The sequence below is a fragment of the Melopsittacus undulatus genome, chromosome 8 (assembly GCF_012275295.1).
Source record: "Melopsittacus undulatus isolate bMelUnd1 chromosome 8, bMelUnd1.mat.Z, whole genome shotgun sequence".
In the NCBI taxonomy this organism is placed as follows: Eukaryota; Metazoa; Chordata; class Aves; order Psittaciformes; family Psittaculidae; genus Melopsittacus; species Melopsittacus undulatus.
The window spans coordinates 28025787-28042790 of record NC_047534.1 but is presented as its reverse complement, the minus strand read 5'-3'; positions in this window follow the sequence as shown (position 1 = coordinate 28042790).

Below are 17004 nucleotides of genomic sequence, written 5' to 3'. Positions count from 1 at the left end.
TAATACATGCTTTCAAAGATGACTGTTGGTATAGTATCTAAGAATGGGCATAATGCCAGGGAAGATTTTGTTTTCATTGCTTTTATTTATTCTTGAGGGGACAGAAATCCTGCAGCCTTTGAATAGATCAGGGAGAGTAGTGATGGATCAAGACTGTATTTGAGAAACAATGTCTGAACAGTTCTCTGGAGGAAGTATTCTAAATTCTTAATATTAAGCACTTTTTTGAAGAATGATCTTAGAAGTTTTTTTTGTCTTTCTTCTCATAATCTACTACCTCCTTTTCACACTTCTGCTGGATCTGGGGGGCTTACAATACATATTCAGCTCACAGGAAATCTCATTATCTTTCAGTGCTAGCATCCCAGCTCATTGTGCCAGCAACACAGGCTACTTCTGTAAGATTCTTTATAGTGTGCTATTTCCTACTGCTGCATGTACATGAATCATTGAAATGGGAGAATATAACAGTTCCTCCTGTGGCCCATTTATTTACAGAAGTCAAAGTTTTGTATATCAGCAACATAGCATATTATGTGCTTGGGAAAAACCTTGGCAGAAGCAAAGATTTACAAAAAGCATTCAAAACAGGGAAGTTTCTGTTCAGCACTTTGAAATGTGAATTCTCCGTGATCTATTCAATTTGTTCCAAGACTGAAATGCTTTCAAATGAAAAAAATGGAGCTCCAATCACCACAAGTGGCAGCAGAGAATCATTAAGAATGACAAGTAGAGTATTTTTATGATATATTTAGAGAAATCTTGAACATACACAATATTTTCAGCACTGTTTATCCCTCATAGAACTGCCAAGTCTTGCTGATATGAGCCTGCACACTTTGCTATTCCTTTCTTACTGCAGTACTTTGGATAAAAAGGAAACAGCTTGAAGTTTTTCGTTTTACTCTAAATGTTATCTGGTTCTGAATACAGCAGCAGAGTTGTGTCTCCCAGTGACTGACCAAGCACTAAAAAGGAACTCAGCTGGATACTAGAGTTTCTCATCTGCTCAGTTGGCAGGCCACATAGGTCAGTACTCTACTACCACAACTAAAGTGGGGTTCCCTGGGAACTTCACGGTATAGCTAACCAGACTGACTGATGGAGCTGAATATGAGCCAGCTTGTGCACAGGCAGCCAAGAAAGGATCCTGGCCTGTATCAGCACCAGTGTGGCCAGCAGGCCCAGGGCAATGATCGTCCACTGTAGTGGGCACTGTTGAGGCTGCACGTTGAATCCTGTGTTCAGTTCTGGGCCCCTCACTAGAAGAGAGACATTGAGGTGCTAGAGCTGCACCAGAGAAGGGCAATGGAGCTCATAAAGGGTCTGAAGCACAAGTGTGATGGGAAATGGCTGAGGGACCTGGGGGGTTTAATCTGAAGAAGAGAAGGCTCAGGGGGGACCTTATTGCTCTCTACAACTGCCTGAAAGGAGGATGGAGCCAGGAGGTGGCTGCTCTCTGCTCCCAGAGAACAAGTGACAGGACAAGAGGAAATGGCCTCAAGCTGCACCAGAGGAGTTTAGACTCTAAGAAACAATTTATTCCCAAAGGGCATTCAGGCACTGGAACAGGCTGCCCAGGGCAGTGGTGGAGCCATCATCCCTGGAAGTGTTCACAATCTGCGTAGACAAAGCCCTTAGTGAAATGGTTTAGCAGTGGCCTTAGCAGTGCTGGGGAACAGTCGGATTTCACTAACTTAAAGGTCTTTTCCAACCTGGTTGATTCTGTGAATTACAGCAACGAGTATGCTCCAGTGAACCTTGGAGCTATGAACTGCAGGACTGTGCGGTGTATCTAGCACACAATACACGTTAAGGTAATATGCTATGACCTGCTGTAACACAAGAAAATTTGGAAAGGTGATGTAAAATGCATATCAGCAAAAAAGCAGACTTTCATAAGATGAAATGAGCTGTGGGACTGCCAGGCCATACCACTTTGAAAGATTTCACTGTACAGCATTATAGTTTGTCATTGTTTAGCCATGGGAAAAAAAGGAAACAGTTAAATAAGTGAGCTACATTCACTTGAAAAAAAAAAAAAACACAAAAGAAAAAAAAAAGGAAAAGGGAGAATCTGTTAGCATAACATCTCTCTTAATTTGCTGATTTCTGTAACATTCTGTAGATGGTAGTGTGGGTAAACCATCTCTGAATTTATAATATTGCAGTGCTTCTTTACATATAGAAGACTGACTGTCAGTAAGACACCACAGGGCACTTTTGGAAACAAAAATCCGCTTGGCATTCATATGGCAAAGACCTCTTGGGACATATCTGCTTTCAAAACTGCAGCTAGGTTAGACGGTTCTCACTTCCCCTTTTACATGTCATGATAAATTCAATTTTGAGTCAGATGGGATACACTTAATATTATTATTGTATTTCTATAATGGCTTGCAGCACTGTTGATAGCAATAACTGCAGAATGGCTTCAAATAGCCACTGCTCCCTTCACACTAATTGCCATCAAATTCAAAACACAGCAGTGGAAACAAAAGTCTCTTTACATTTCTGATCTTTGGAATTTTCAGTCCCAGTTTATAGCTGGAGATCAGGTCCTCTCTTAGCTGCTGACCTGGGATTTCCAGTCACATACATGGGATTCATAGCCATACAAGCTGGTGTGTTAGCCTAGCCCTGACCTGTTTCAGTAGAAAAAACACCTGGTTTTAAATAAGTTTATTTTCAGAACTATTTCTAGATCCTGAACTGATGCTACACACTATTTTCATTGTTGTATTGGGATTAAAACTGACACAACAAAAGGAAAAAGCCTGATGCATATGTATTTCCATAAGGAGTCTGAAGTGAATGCCTTAGAATCCTTTTTGCAATGTACTTATATATCTTAGTGTATTTACTGCTCTAAACATGTTTGCAAATGTTTAGAACAATTTAAACCTATAAACAAAACATGTAGTTGAAACAAATTATAGAATCACAGGCTGATTTGGGTTGGAAGGGACCTTAAAGCTCACCCATTTCCAACCCCCTGCCACTGGAAGGGACACCTTCCTCTAGACCAGGTTGCTCCAAGCCCTGTCCAACCAGGCCTTGAACACTGCCAGGGATTGGGCAGCTACAGCTTCTCTGAGTAACCTGTGCCAGCACCTCAGTACCTTCACAGGGAAGGACTTCTGCCTAAGATCTAAACATAAAATTAATAAGAAATAAAATTAATGTTAGTTTTTATGAGATAAAGAGTAATTTTGGAATGTAATATTATCATTTTTTTTCACAAGAAAAACAACAGAATTTATCCAAAGAAAACTTCCTATTTTCCAGTAGCATTCCTTTTATATTCAAGCATTCGTGCCAAATGCCTTGAAGGTTTTCTTGACTTTGAGAAGGAAGAGAGCTGAGATATAGTCTTACTGTCCTTTTTGGTTTACATGTATTTCATGTGCAGGGTTTAGCAGTTACAGAAAGATCAGCTCTCATCAAAATAATTATGCAGACACAGAATGCAAAGATTTTAAAACCATATTTTTTTGTCTTCACAATAAAGATTTTATTGCCTTTTGAAACATGGCAGTGACAGGATATATATAAATAAACCTGCAGTTGCAAGCTGCAATTATGCCTGACTTGAATTTATTTCTAGTTATTTACACTAACAGTTCTGTGTTAGATTAGGTGACTTTTCTTATTTAGGTTTAAAGAAAGTGGATTGGTTCATTTGTTTTCTCATATGTGTCTGGCAAATTACATATTGAATTTTTATAACTGCAGGAACAATATGAGTCCTACTTATATTTCTCTTTATTGACTTAGAGGAAACACATAGCAGAAATGCATCTTTATATCATCTAGTCATATGCATGCTCTATATTATTACATAAATACTGTCCCCAGCTAGGTTTAAATCCACTCTGAAGTGACGTCTGCTAATAAATAGCTGCCCTCCTTTCCTTAATACTTTCCATAAATAGTTCTTTCTTACTGACAAAGATTTTTATAAACCATTACAGGAAAAGCATTCATAGAGGGTAGTTTTGTGACAAAATCAATAAGATTTACTCAGCAAGACTTCAGAATTCTAATCAGGAAGCTTGTTCTCTATAACCTTAAAAACAAGTGAAAAATCAGTACATCCATCTTGCATGCAAACTGGGCATCAGCTTTAAAATCCAACCACTTGTCTTGTAGAGGCTTGGATTGTTTTGGAAGACATAATTCTGGGAATCCATCTAAGTACTACTCGTGACCAGAACTGAAGGCTCAGGACCAGCTTGACCTGACTTTCACACATCTAAGAGGCAGCAAATGACTAATTCACTAAGCCACTCCAGGAAGTGACTGAATGATATGCTCTTCTGTGCTGAAGCTCAGGATAAACTCTACAATACTTTTCACATAGGAAAAAATCTTTCTCCTCCAAAATGATGCCGTACTGCACAGCTAAACCATACTGAACAATTAAATTTCTAACTCACACCAAGCTGTATTTGGTAAGCATTATAAAAGACATATATTCCACATAGCCATTTCCTCTGGTTCAATCTTCTGTTACCTTTCAGTTGAGAGTGATAGCAAGTTATTTACATTAACTAGACAAAATATAGCTGTTACCCATTCAGGGCTTGCCCTTCCTGAGTTAGCCTTACTTGCAATTTATATGATGTTGTGTTTTTGTTTCACAAATAGCATCTTCCATCAAACTGACAAGTCGTTTTCTTTAACTTGCTTCCATAATAAGTAATACCACCTCTTGAATCTGTTTTCATTAGCAAAGACATGGGTGAGGTAGAAAGGGCTTCTTTGGGGATGGAAGACATTGTCATTTTCTGTAGCTACTGTTGAATGTATTTTTACATCCCTTTAACATAATGCATCTTATTATGACTGACAGGTCTGTAATGGGATTTTTTGCTATTGTCATCTGATTTCAACAAAAAGACACAAGTTTTACCAATTTTTACTTGTAAGCATTTGCCAACATTGGTTTCACAAAGTATTGTATATTTTTCAGCTAACTGTTTGTTGCCAGACATAAGAAATTGTGGAAATCCCAATCTTGAAACTGATTCATTTTGGATTGGTCATGTTTCTGAAATTATTTTCCCTGTTTGGATCTCTAATGCACCCCTGACAGTGTTCAAAGCCAGGTTGAACAGAGGCCTGGGCAACATGGTCTAGTGTGAGGCCAATCCTGTGAGGTTGGTCCTTTCCAACTCAAACTATTCTATGATGCTATGAAATGACTGCTCATTTGGCTTGAGACCAGGAACAGTATTTTCACTTACACAAGGAGTGTGGCATAAGGCTTTTTTTAACTACCTCCAGACTTTGCCTGTTTTCTAATTCCATGAGAAGATCAGTCTTCTAACCTACCATGCCTTCATACAGAAAAAAACCCATACTATTATATAAAAGTATTTTAAAATTGTTGTCGTGGTTTAAACTAAATCTGCACAGTTCCCCCTTTGCTTTCCCTCCCCCCCCCTCACCTTCCCACTCCTGGAGGGATGGGAAGGAGAGACAGAGGAATACAACTCCCACGGATTGAGGTAAAATCAGTCCAGCAATCAAGGTGTAACAGAAATCACTACCGGTACCAATAACAAATCAATGTTAGAGGACACAAACAGGGAGAGAGAATACGATACCACCTGCCGCCACGAGGCCAGCCCGGAAGAGAGAGAGAGAGCTTCCCCCTTCCCCTCCTGGCCAGCTTCCAGTTGCCTCCCCGAGCCCAGCCCGGACTGTTAACCCCTTCCCTTCCAGCCAGCTTCCAGTCCCCTCCCCGAGCAGGACGTGCTGTGGTATGGAATACCTCCCCGACTAGCCCAGACCAGGCGCCCTATCTCTCCCTCCTCCCTGGCAGAGCATGAGCTACTGCTGAACCCATGACATTATCCACCCCTTATTCCATACCATTCACATCATGATCAGATCCCATATTTTCAATATACCATTATATAGATATATATATATACATCTGCATACACCCAGACAGATAGAAAGAAATGATTTCTTAATACATGGGCCAATCCCTATAATGCAATTGAGTCCATTTGGTCCATGATGTTAAGTTTGTAATAGTCTTTTGTAGCAGGAGAGTCTGTGTGCAGTGCTGGATTGTTGCCTGCTAATGTTGATCATCCCTTTACTGCAGAACTCATCTGGTTCTATCAAAGCTCATTCTCTGTTGGGATGACGGTTAGAGGGAAGTCAGGGCCAGTCACTGGTGACCTGAAGACATCTAGTTGATGGACTATAAAAATATTACACAGCAAGCAACAATGTATAATTAAGTTAATTGGCTGTTTTCCCCTAAAATCAAATACCCTTGAGGGTGGTATCGTATTCTCTCTCCCTGTTTGTGTCCTCTAACACTGATTTGTTATTGGTACCGTTAGTGATTTCTGTTATACCTTGATTGCTGGACTGATTTTACCTCAATCCGTGGGAGTTGTATTCCTCTGGCTCTCCTTCCCATCCCTCCGGGAGTGGGAAGGTGAGGGGGGGGGGAGGGGAAACAAAGGGGGAACTGTGCAGATTTAGTTTAAACCGTGACAGCCAGTCACTGGTAACCTGAAGACATCTAGTTTGTGGACTATAAAAATATTACACAGCAAGCAACAACGTATAATTAAGTTCATTGGCTGTTTTCCCATAAAATCAAATCCCCTTGAGGTATACATCGGACTTCCCCATCTTCCTGCATTACCCACCAAGTATATCTGGGTCCTTGAGCAAAAGCAATCCCACGAGTGGGTTTGCCTTGGCCTGAAACAGCAGTAACCCAGACTGTCTTCCCTAGCAAATTTCTCATGTGCACTACAGGAACCTTGTCCCCCTCTACAGTATGTAAAAGTTCTGACTAGGCTGGGCCAGCCCTGTTAGCAGATCCTCTGGTGTTGACCAGCCAGGTGGCCTTTGGTAAATGTGTATCCCAATGCTTGAAAGTTCCCCCACCCATTGCTCTCAGTGTAGTTTTTAACAGCCCATTGTACCGTTCAATTTTCCCAGAGGCTGGCGCATGGTAGGGGATGTGATATACCCACTCAATGCCATGTTCTTTGGCCCAAGTGCCTATAAGGTTGTTCCGAAAATGAGTCCCATTGTCTGACTCAATTCTCTCTGGGGTGCCATGTCACCACAAAATCTGGTTCTCAAGGCCCAGGAGAGTGTTCCGGGCAGTGGTGTGGGGCACAGCATATGTTTCCAGCCATCCTGTGGTTGTTTCCACCATGGTAAGCACATAGCCCTTGGCGGGTTGGGGGGAGTGTGATATAGTCAATTTGCCAGGCCTCCCCATATTTATACTTCAGCCATCGTCCTACATACCAAAGGGGTTTTAACCGTTTAGCTTGTTTAATTGCAGCACATGTCTCACACTCATGAATAGCCTGGGCGATAGTGTCCATTGTTAACTCCACCCCTCGATCACGAGCCCATTTGTACGTTGAGTCTCTGCCCTGATGGCCTGAAGTGTCATGGGCCCACCGGACCAAAAATAATTCGCCTTTATGTTGCCAATCTAAGTCCATCTGAGCCACTTCAATCTTAGCAGCTTTATCCACTTGTTGGTTATTGTGGTGTTCCTCAGTGGCCCAACCCTTAGGTATGTGGGCATCTTCATGGTGTAACCTCACCACCAGCTTCTGCACCCGGGCAGCGATATCTTGCCATAATGCAGTGCTGCCCAGATGGGTTTACCTCTGCGTTGCCAGTGGCTCTGCTTCCATTGCTGCAACCACCCCCACAGGGCATTTGCCACCATCCATGAGTCAGTATAGAGGACTGGCCACCTTTCTCGCTCAGCAATGTCCAGGGCCAGCTGTATGGCTTTCACCTCGGCAAACTGACTCGATTCACCCTCTCCTTCAGCAGTTTCAGCAACTTGTTGCTGAGGACTCCATACAGCTGCCTTCCATTTCCGATGCTTTCCCACAATACGGCAGGACCCATCCGTGAACAAGGCATACTGCTTTTCACTTTCTGACAATTTATTATATGGTGGTGCCTCTTCAGCACGCATCACCTCCTCCTCTGGTGACATTCCAAAATCTTTGCCCTCTAGCCAGTCCATGATGACTTCCAGAATGCCTGGACGACTGGGATTTCCTATCCGAGCTCGTTGTGTAATTAGTGCAGCCCATTTACTCCAAGTAGCATCAGTTGCATGATGTGTACAGGAGACCCTGCCTTTGAACATCCAGCGCAGCACTGGCAAGCAGGGTGCCAAAAGGAGCTGTGCTTCAGTGCCAATCACTTCCGATGCAGCTCGAACCCCTTCATAAGCTGACAATATCTCTTTCTCCGTTGGGGTATAGCTGGCCTCCGAGCCTTTGTATCCCCGACTCCAAAAACCAAGGGGTCGACCTCGAGTCTCCCCTGGAGTTTTCTGCCAGAGGCTCCAGGTAGGACCATTCTCCCCAGCTGCGGTGTACAGTACATTTTTCACATCTGGACCGGTCCGGACTGGTCCAAGGGCCACTGCCTGAACTATCTCGCGTTTAATTTGCTCGAAGGCTTGTTGTTGCTCAGGACCCCATTTGAAATCATTCTTTTTCCGGGTCACATGATAGAGAGGGCTTACGATTGAACTGTAATTTGGAATGTGCATTCTCCGGAACCCCACAGCACCCAAGAAAGCTTGTGTTTCTTTCTTATCAGTTGGTGGAGACATTGCTGTTATCTTATTGATTCCTTCTGTAGGGATATGTCTACGTCTATCTTGCCATTTTATTCCCCAAAATTGAAATTCCCGTGCAGGTCCCTTGACTTTACTCCGTTTTATGGCAAAACCGGCTTTCAGCAGGATTTGGATTATTTCCCTCCCTTTCTCAAAAACTTCTTCTGCTGTATCACCCCACACAATAATGTCATCGATGTATTGCAAGTGTTCTGGAGCTTGGCCCTGTTCCAGTGCAGTCTGGATCAGTCCGTGGCAGATGGTGGGGCTGTGTTTCCACCCCTGGGGCAGTTGGTTCCAAGTGAACTGGACACCCCTCCAAGCAAGAGCGTACTGTGGCCTGCACTCTGCTGACAAAGGAATGGAGAAAAATGCATTGGCAATATCAATCGTGGCACACCATTCGGCTACCTTTGACTCTAATTCATACTGCAGCTCTAACATGTCCGGCACGGCAGCACTCAATGGTGGTGTGACTTCATTCAGGACACGATAGTCTACTGTTAGTCTCCACTCTCCGTTAGACTTTCGCACTGGCCATAGGGGGCTATTAAAAGGAGAGCGGGTCCTGCTGATCACTCCCTGCCTCTCCAGTCTACGGATCAGATTATGGATGGGAATCAGGGAGTCTCGATTGGTGCGATATTGCCGCCGGTGCACTGTTGTGGTCGCAATTGGCACTTGTTGTTCTTCGACTTTCAGCAACCCCACAACAGAAGGATCCTCTGAAAGACCAGGCAAGGTGGACAGCTGCTCAATTTCCTCAGTCTCCAAAGCAGCAATACCAAAAGCCCACCGGTACCCTTTTGGGTCTTTGAAGTACCCTCTCCTGAGGTAGTCCATGCCGAGGATGCATGGAGCCTCTGGACCAGTCACAATGGGGTGCTTCTGCCATTTCCTCCCAGTCAGGCTAATTTCAGCCTCCAGTACAGTCAACTCCTGGGACCCTCCTGTCACTCCAGAAATATCGACGGGTTCCACCCCTTGACAGTTCGATGGCATCAGGGTACACTGTGCACCGGTATCAACTAGAGCCTTATACTTCTGTGGGACTGATGTGCCAGGCCATTTGATCCACACAGTCCAGTAAATACGATTGTCCCCTACCTCCACCTGGCTGGAGGCAGGGCCCCTCTAACAGTCATCGTCATCACAATCTTGGACACCTAAGTCGTGTTGAAAGGGATTATTCTTCTTTATCACAGGAGCTGGAGTAAAATCAGCTCTGCCGCTCCATCTGGGAACCTGTTCACCAGAGGCTGAAGCTGCAGCTCTCATGGGGCAATCAGTCTTGGCCCTTGCTCCTCTCTTCAATTCACCCACACGGTCCTCCAAGGCTGAAGTAGGTTTTCCATCCCACTTCTTCATGTCTTCTCTGTGATCCTGCAGGTAAAACCATAGGGTGGCCCGTGGTGTGTATCTTATATATTTTCTCTCTCGAACAGTAAGACTCCTTTTGTTAATAGCTGACACGCGTGTTGGCACACGTGAGGAGCTGGATAAATCAGACAGATCGTCCCCCAACTGTTTGAGATCATGAGACAGTTTTTCCACAGCTGAGATGATGGAAGGGGTAAGATTGTCTTCGAATTCTCGGAGTTTATGAACCATTTCATCTGTTAGTGGTGCTATGTCATTCCATGTTACCATTGCCAATGGATGGGCATATGACGACGGTGCGTTCCGTGTAAGTTTTCGCCACATGGGTCGTGTGCATTCGACTTCATCTGGGTCTATGGGTACATTCCCATTATTCGGCTTGGTGTGGTAGATCATCTCTACGATAGCTGATTCCCTCAGGGACCGGATGCCTTTGTCTATAATAGTCCACTTGGCCGAACGACTCATAACATCATCCTTGTATGGGAACCTCTCTTTCACAGCTGCCAAAAGCCACCTCCAAAGACTGAGGGACTTTTTCTCTCTTGTAATTTCTTTGTCAGTTCCTCCTTCTCTAGCAAGTGATCCCAGCTGCTTGGCTTCTGTACCTGCTAGTTCGTGGCCATCAGCCCCATTATCCCAATGTCGCAGCAGCCAGGTGTTGATGTGCTCCCCTGGTTGACGGGTGAAATCTTTTCGCATATTCCGCAGCTCAGTTGAGGTCCAAGATTGAGAAGTCACCTCTTCTTCTTCGTCGTGTGATGATGACCCCTGATCAGATACTAGACCAGGTAGTGGATGCATAGTTTCTTCATCCTGCCTCTTCCTTCTTGCCTCCTTTCTGGTTTTTCTCTAGTGTACAGGAGCAACCGATATTGGTACGAACTGGTCCTCTAGTTCAGCTGCAGTGATTATCACTGTAGTTTGAGTAGCAACTGTACTTGTTGCTGGGACAGCTGCACTGTCTACCACAGTCGAGGGTAGAATAGCCCCTGTACTCGTTACTGGGGTAGCTGCACTGTCTGTCACAGCTGAAGTTTGGGTAGCAACTGTACTTGCTGCTGGGGATGGTCTAGCTGCTCTACTTGGAGTTGGAACAGCTGCACTGACTTCTGTGTTGCTCTCAGATCCAGGGACATTTTTTTTCCTTTTGAAGGTGTTGGATAGTGTCGATCAAGGCCCTATAAGCATAGGCTAAGCCCCAGCACGTTGCCGTAATTTGTCCATCTCTGGTATGGCCAGGACGACAACACACCTCATTTAGGTGTTTTACTAATTCTTCCGGATTCTCCACTTGTTTGGGAGTAAAATTCCAAAGTACTGGAGGGGCCCACTGACCTAGATGCTTGCCCGTACTATCCCACACACCCTGCCACTCATGACTGTCCAGCCTCCGGGAAGATCTCCTGGTCCTCCTATTTCGTCGTTTAACCCCAATACAGGACCAGACCTGACTCCGCTTAACTCTTGAAATCAGATGAAATAACTGTGGACAAAACACACTCTGTATGTGTGCTACTATGGTGATCCCCATCACAATCAGCATACAAGTCTCAACAGTATTAAAAGGCCATTCAAAAACTTCAAAACCCTCAAATGATGTTGTAGATCACCTGGAGAGAACACTGGGAGGATAGAAGAATGTCTCCTTCACAGGTTGACCACCCGAGAAGGAGAAAAAAAGATGTGAGATTGCTAAGCACTTCTATTATATACCTCCCAAAATATAAAGTTGGTGACCATACCGGGAGGATAAACCAGATCAGTTTCATGATGAATGCTTCTATTGTATTACAAGTCATTAACATAAAGTACAATGAGACCAGAACCTTAGCCCAAACCCCATACTTGATAAACACTAACACAGCTAATATATAAGAAAAGTAATTGGTAAAATCCTGAAACCATGAGATCAAGAGAAAAAACTGTGAGAGCCAATAAAACAGCATTGTGACAAATGACTATAACTCCTGTCAGATTTGTTGTTATTTCGTGGGTTTGAGCCCCACGTTGGGCACCAAAAACTGTCGTGGTTTAAACTAAATCTGCACAGTTCCCCCTTTGCTTCCCCTCCCCCCCCCCTCACCTTCCCACTCCCAGAGGGATGGGAAGGAGAGCCAGAGGAATACAACTCCCATGGATTGAGGTAAAATCAGTCCAGCAATTAAGGTATAACAGAAATCACTAACGGTACCAATAATAAATCAATATTAGAGGAGACAAACAGGGAGAGAGAATACGATACCACCCGCTGCCACGAGGCCAGCCCGGAAGAGAGAGAGCTTCCCCCTTCCCCTCCTGGCCAGCTTCCAGTTGCCTCCCCGAGCCCAGCCCGGACTGTTAAACCCTTCCCTTCCAGCCAGCTTCCAGTCCCCTCCCAGAGCAGGACGTGCCGTGGTATGGAATACCTCCCCAACTAGCCCAGACCAGGCGCCCTATCTCTCCCTCCTCCCTGGCAGAACATGAGCTACTGCTGAACCCATGACAATTGCATATCAAATTAACAGGGCTAACAAAACAGTGAAAAACCAAAAAACTAAACCACACTTTCTTGGACCAAAATGATGACAAATAATCATTCCTGGGTTTGGAAGATGAAAAAGGCTCAGATGTTTTCTTTTGTTGGATTTTTCTACAAAAAACGCTCAGAAAAATGTATTGATGCTTGTATTTTTTTGCAAATTGGAGGTTCTGGTTATGAAAAATTCTTTGGAAGTTTGCGAAGCTATTTTGAATTGTATTCTATTTGGAATAGAGTTGTCATTTATGATTAAACATTGTGTTGTTAGAGTACTTTGATTTCAGATCTTTTTGTTTTTAATGCTCCTTGAAGCTAAAAAGATCTTTAGAATCAAGTTAAAAGTCCCAGCACCATGTTTTGTCATGACTAGAGTATCTGGGTACTTGATGATTGCCCCACACTGATGCAAAACCAAAATCAGATGAGAAAAGCCCACTTCCATATCTTCATTGTGTGTTCTGTCTGCCAGGTTGTATTTCAATCAACACTGCCCTTTGCTTTAAGAAGTGTAATTAAAAGTTTATTACCTGACAAACAGTAAGTGATACAGGTTAGTAGTACACCAAATGGTAAAGCACAAAATCCAGCTATTAGGAAGCTGTTAACCCCTTAAGATAATTAGCAGCAGCAAATAAGCAAACAAGTGACCAAATGCTTCATCTAAAAATGCAAAAGGTCTGCAAAGAATGGAAAAGCCAGTGTTTCATGTTTCTCCACTTCCAAAGGTAAAAAAACAAATCAAACCCGACTAAAAACCACAACCACACACAGAGATTAAATTCAGATACTATCAAAATGCTACTTTTTACAGACTGTAAAAAAGCAAGTTGACATACACTGCACTGAAGGACACCATGGTAAATACACAAGCAGCAGTTTGTATTACCATACAGAACATTTCAGGACAGTAGGTTGGAAATCAGCTAGGAAGGAACTAAGCATACAAACTACTTCCATGCAAATATCAGAATTCTTGCATTTTTGTCAAAAGTGACCAACTTTTATTCTTTTCAATAACTACCAGAGAACGAGAAAGCAGAGAATAGGCACACTGCACACTTCATACTGCCTCATATGGGAAAACTCTAGGAGAAATCTGCCCTTGAGGTGTGATTTACATGAAAAAAAAGAGAAAGGCTAAATTCTGAACATCATGAGAGTTTTAACAACAGGTTTTATAATTTGATTCTTTTTCTCTTAAACCCAGTGTTAAACCCACAGTCTTTCACAGGTTCATCTAACAACAAAATGATAAAATATCTCTGTTGCTTATTCCTCATAGTTTTCTCCTTTGCTGACAGTTGGATGGTGCTTGTCACTGTATTTGAGTGTCTAATATATTTTGGAGAGCCGAATGCTAACACTCTGAGGAAACCACATGGCATTATAATGTATGCTTCTTTGTCTAATGTATGCTTTAACTACAAGATTAGCAAGAACAAGAACATATCTGTTCCCTATACTAAGTTAAGGCAATCCATACATAGTTTGAAGAAAACTCTTAACCCTTTCTTTAGTCCATTACTATTCCTCGCACCACTTCTATTTAAAGCAACAACCTATTCTGCTAAACCGAATCAATAATGTAAGCCTTGTGCTCTGGTGAACAGCCATCCTGACAGATCAGTTTTTATCCAATGAGCGCTGGATTCAAAGTATGCTGTTTTAGCATGCGTTGTTCCTTCTGGCTGGTTCAGTTTTTAAAAGTTGGGAACTATAGATTTTTCAGTTGGTGGTATAATAAACTTAATTCCCTAGTAGAAATCATTGTTCACTTTGTAGTTGCTTTGTGTACATACATATATATATGGTTTTGGTTTTTTTGCCTTATAGAAACAAAGTATATTAGAGAAGACTGAATGTATTTCATTACAAGAGGTAACTATTTGGCTTTGGTATTAATTCTGATTAGTAATACATTGTGTGAGTTAGTATTAGCCATTTCCTAGCTACCCTAACAAACACATGGAAAACATGGAAAGAATCAACTATTGTAGTGCTTTTCCCCATGGTTTGCAACATTTCATTTCCATTCACTAGGCCATCAAGCTCAATTATGATCCTTCATAAGAACTTGTCAGTCAATATCTTGAAACCCTCGTATCTGTCACAGCAGCCTCCTCAGTGTCTTTTCAGTCTCTTCTCAAAGATATGTGAGTGGGTTTCAAAGCATTAGTGTTGTTATTTTACTGCCGTTAATGTTTTCTTCTTCTTCACTATCCACATTAACACTTGTTTGCTTCTTTATCCTGAAGTCCACATATGCACTTTTTGCCTCAGTTATCAGATTTAGTGCAAAAGGTGTGAGTAAAAGTGTTGCATGAAAAAAAAATGCCAACAAAATCAAAGTATTCTTTATCTAGTATATGAGTATAAAAACATAAACCTTGTGCTCTGACAGGAACCAGCCCAACTACAGTTCATCCATAAATAAATAAATAAATAAATAAATAAATAAAATACAAATTAAGAGCACTGTTGCGTTTCAATTCAGAACTGTATCTCTACAGCTGAGCTCCATACCGCACTGATAACACTTAGTACATGTACACCAAGGTGGTAATGAAATGAGGCAGAGGAATCTAACATAATGATGTGTCATATCCCCAAAAATATGATAGAGGAAGAGACTGCCAAAGGAAGTGAGATAACTTTGTTGAAGTACAGCTAGTTGATCCAGTTAGTTGACTTTATAAAGATGACATTTTAAACACACACAGCTGCAAAACATAGCAATAAAAGGAACGTGGTAACTGAAGATAATTGTTCAAGTCCAGAGTCAGCAATATCAAAACATGTATTTTAACTTAAAATACATTAAGTGATGTAAAATATATTAACTAAAATACATTATTGGTTTAAACAAGATGGAAAATACCAACCTACAGGAAGTGAATGGAAGCACATAGACAGTGTAAGGCATATATGATACTGATTAAATTGGTAAGTTCATCAGGAGTAAGCTTTACTGTATAAATAAAAGGAATATTATATCACAGAAATACTGAGTATTTCTGGGATTACAAAGTACAACACAAGTGTGAAATCCACACTAGTGTACAAACTGATGATGATAAAACTGGGGAATTATGGGAAAAAAGGAATTAAAAGGCTGTGATACACGATGACATCATTGGGAGCATTATAGGCAAAACCTAGTAATGCCTAATGTTGTAGAAGAATCATAGAACCAAAGCCTTTGAATTGGAAGAGACCTTAAAGCTCATCCAGTTCCAGCCCCTGCCACTGGCAGGGACACACCTTCCACCAGACTATGTCATCCAAGGCCCTGTCTAACCTGTGACACTATGGAATGGAAAGCTATGAAGCAGATAAGTACTAAGAGTTGCAGGAAGTAAAATAAAATCTCTGTTTCCATGCTTATTGCAGCACTTTAAAAAGAAATATTGTGGTTTAAACTCAACCACAGAGCTCGTTCACTCACTCCCACCCCTTTTTCCCCCAACTCCCGGAGAGCTGGGGAGGAGAATCCAAAGAATGTAGCTCCCACAGGTTGAGATAAGAACAGTTTAATAACTAAGGTATAACACAAATCACTACTGCCCACCAATAATAATAATAATAATAAAGGAAATAACAAGTGAAGAGAATACAACACCTCACCACCCATCGACCGATAACTCACCCCACCCTGCCCAACCAAGCACTGACCGATACCTCCTCCAACCCCCCAAAGCCCTAGCCCTTCCGGGTAGCTCTCGGTTACATCTTGGGCATGACGTGCTATGGTATGGAATACTTCTTTGGCTAGCCTGGGTCAGGTGTCCTGTCTCTGTTTCCTCCCGGCCTCCCCTCCTCCCTGGCAGAGCATGAGGCTCAGAAAGTCCTTGGCCAGAGTAAACATTTGAGCAGTAACTAAAAACATCACTGCTATCAGCACCGTTCCCAGGCCGAAAGTCAAAACACAGAGCTGCACCAGCTACCAAGAAGGAGAACAAATGATTGCTACTGCTAAACCCAGGACAAGAAATTAAGAGGAAACTTCTAGCTCAGCCACGCTCAGCCACATTACCTTAACACATATGTAGAGATGCAGCAATACTACAAGCAAAGAAGTCAGAAAATTAAGAGGGTTTTTTTTTTCAGAGTTGGAGAACTGGGATGAGAAAAATATAGTAAAAAATGAATAAAGTTTGTCTGATTTTTTGAGAGAACAGTGATAAAAAGGCACCATATAGTCCTTTCACAGCATGGATTGACAGAATTTTTTAGTCTAGTATGAAACTTAGAGTGAAGCAATTGGAATGTACAGGGAGATATGTGAACGAGACTGAGAAAGCATGAGAAAACAACAGCATTCACAATTACTGATTACAGAATTTAACAAGCTTTCATGCTTATTACAGGATAAATTGCCAAAAAATGGTAGAATATCTACCTAGCTGAATAGGAGATGCTAATTAAGAAAGCATAGCAAATAAAGTAACTGATAAAA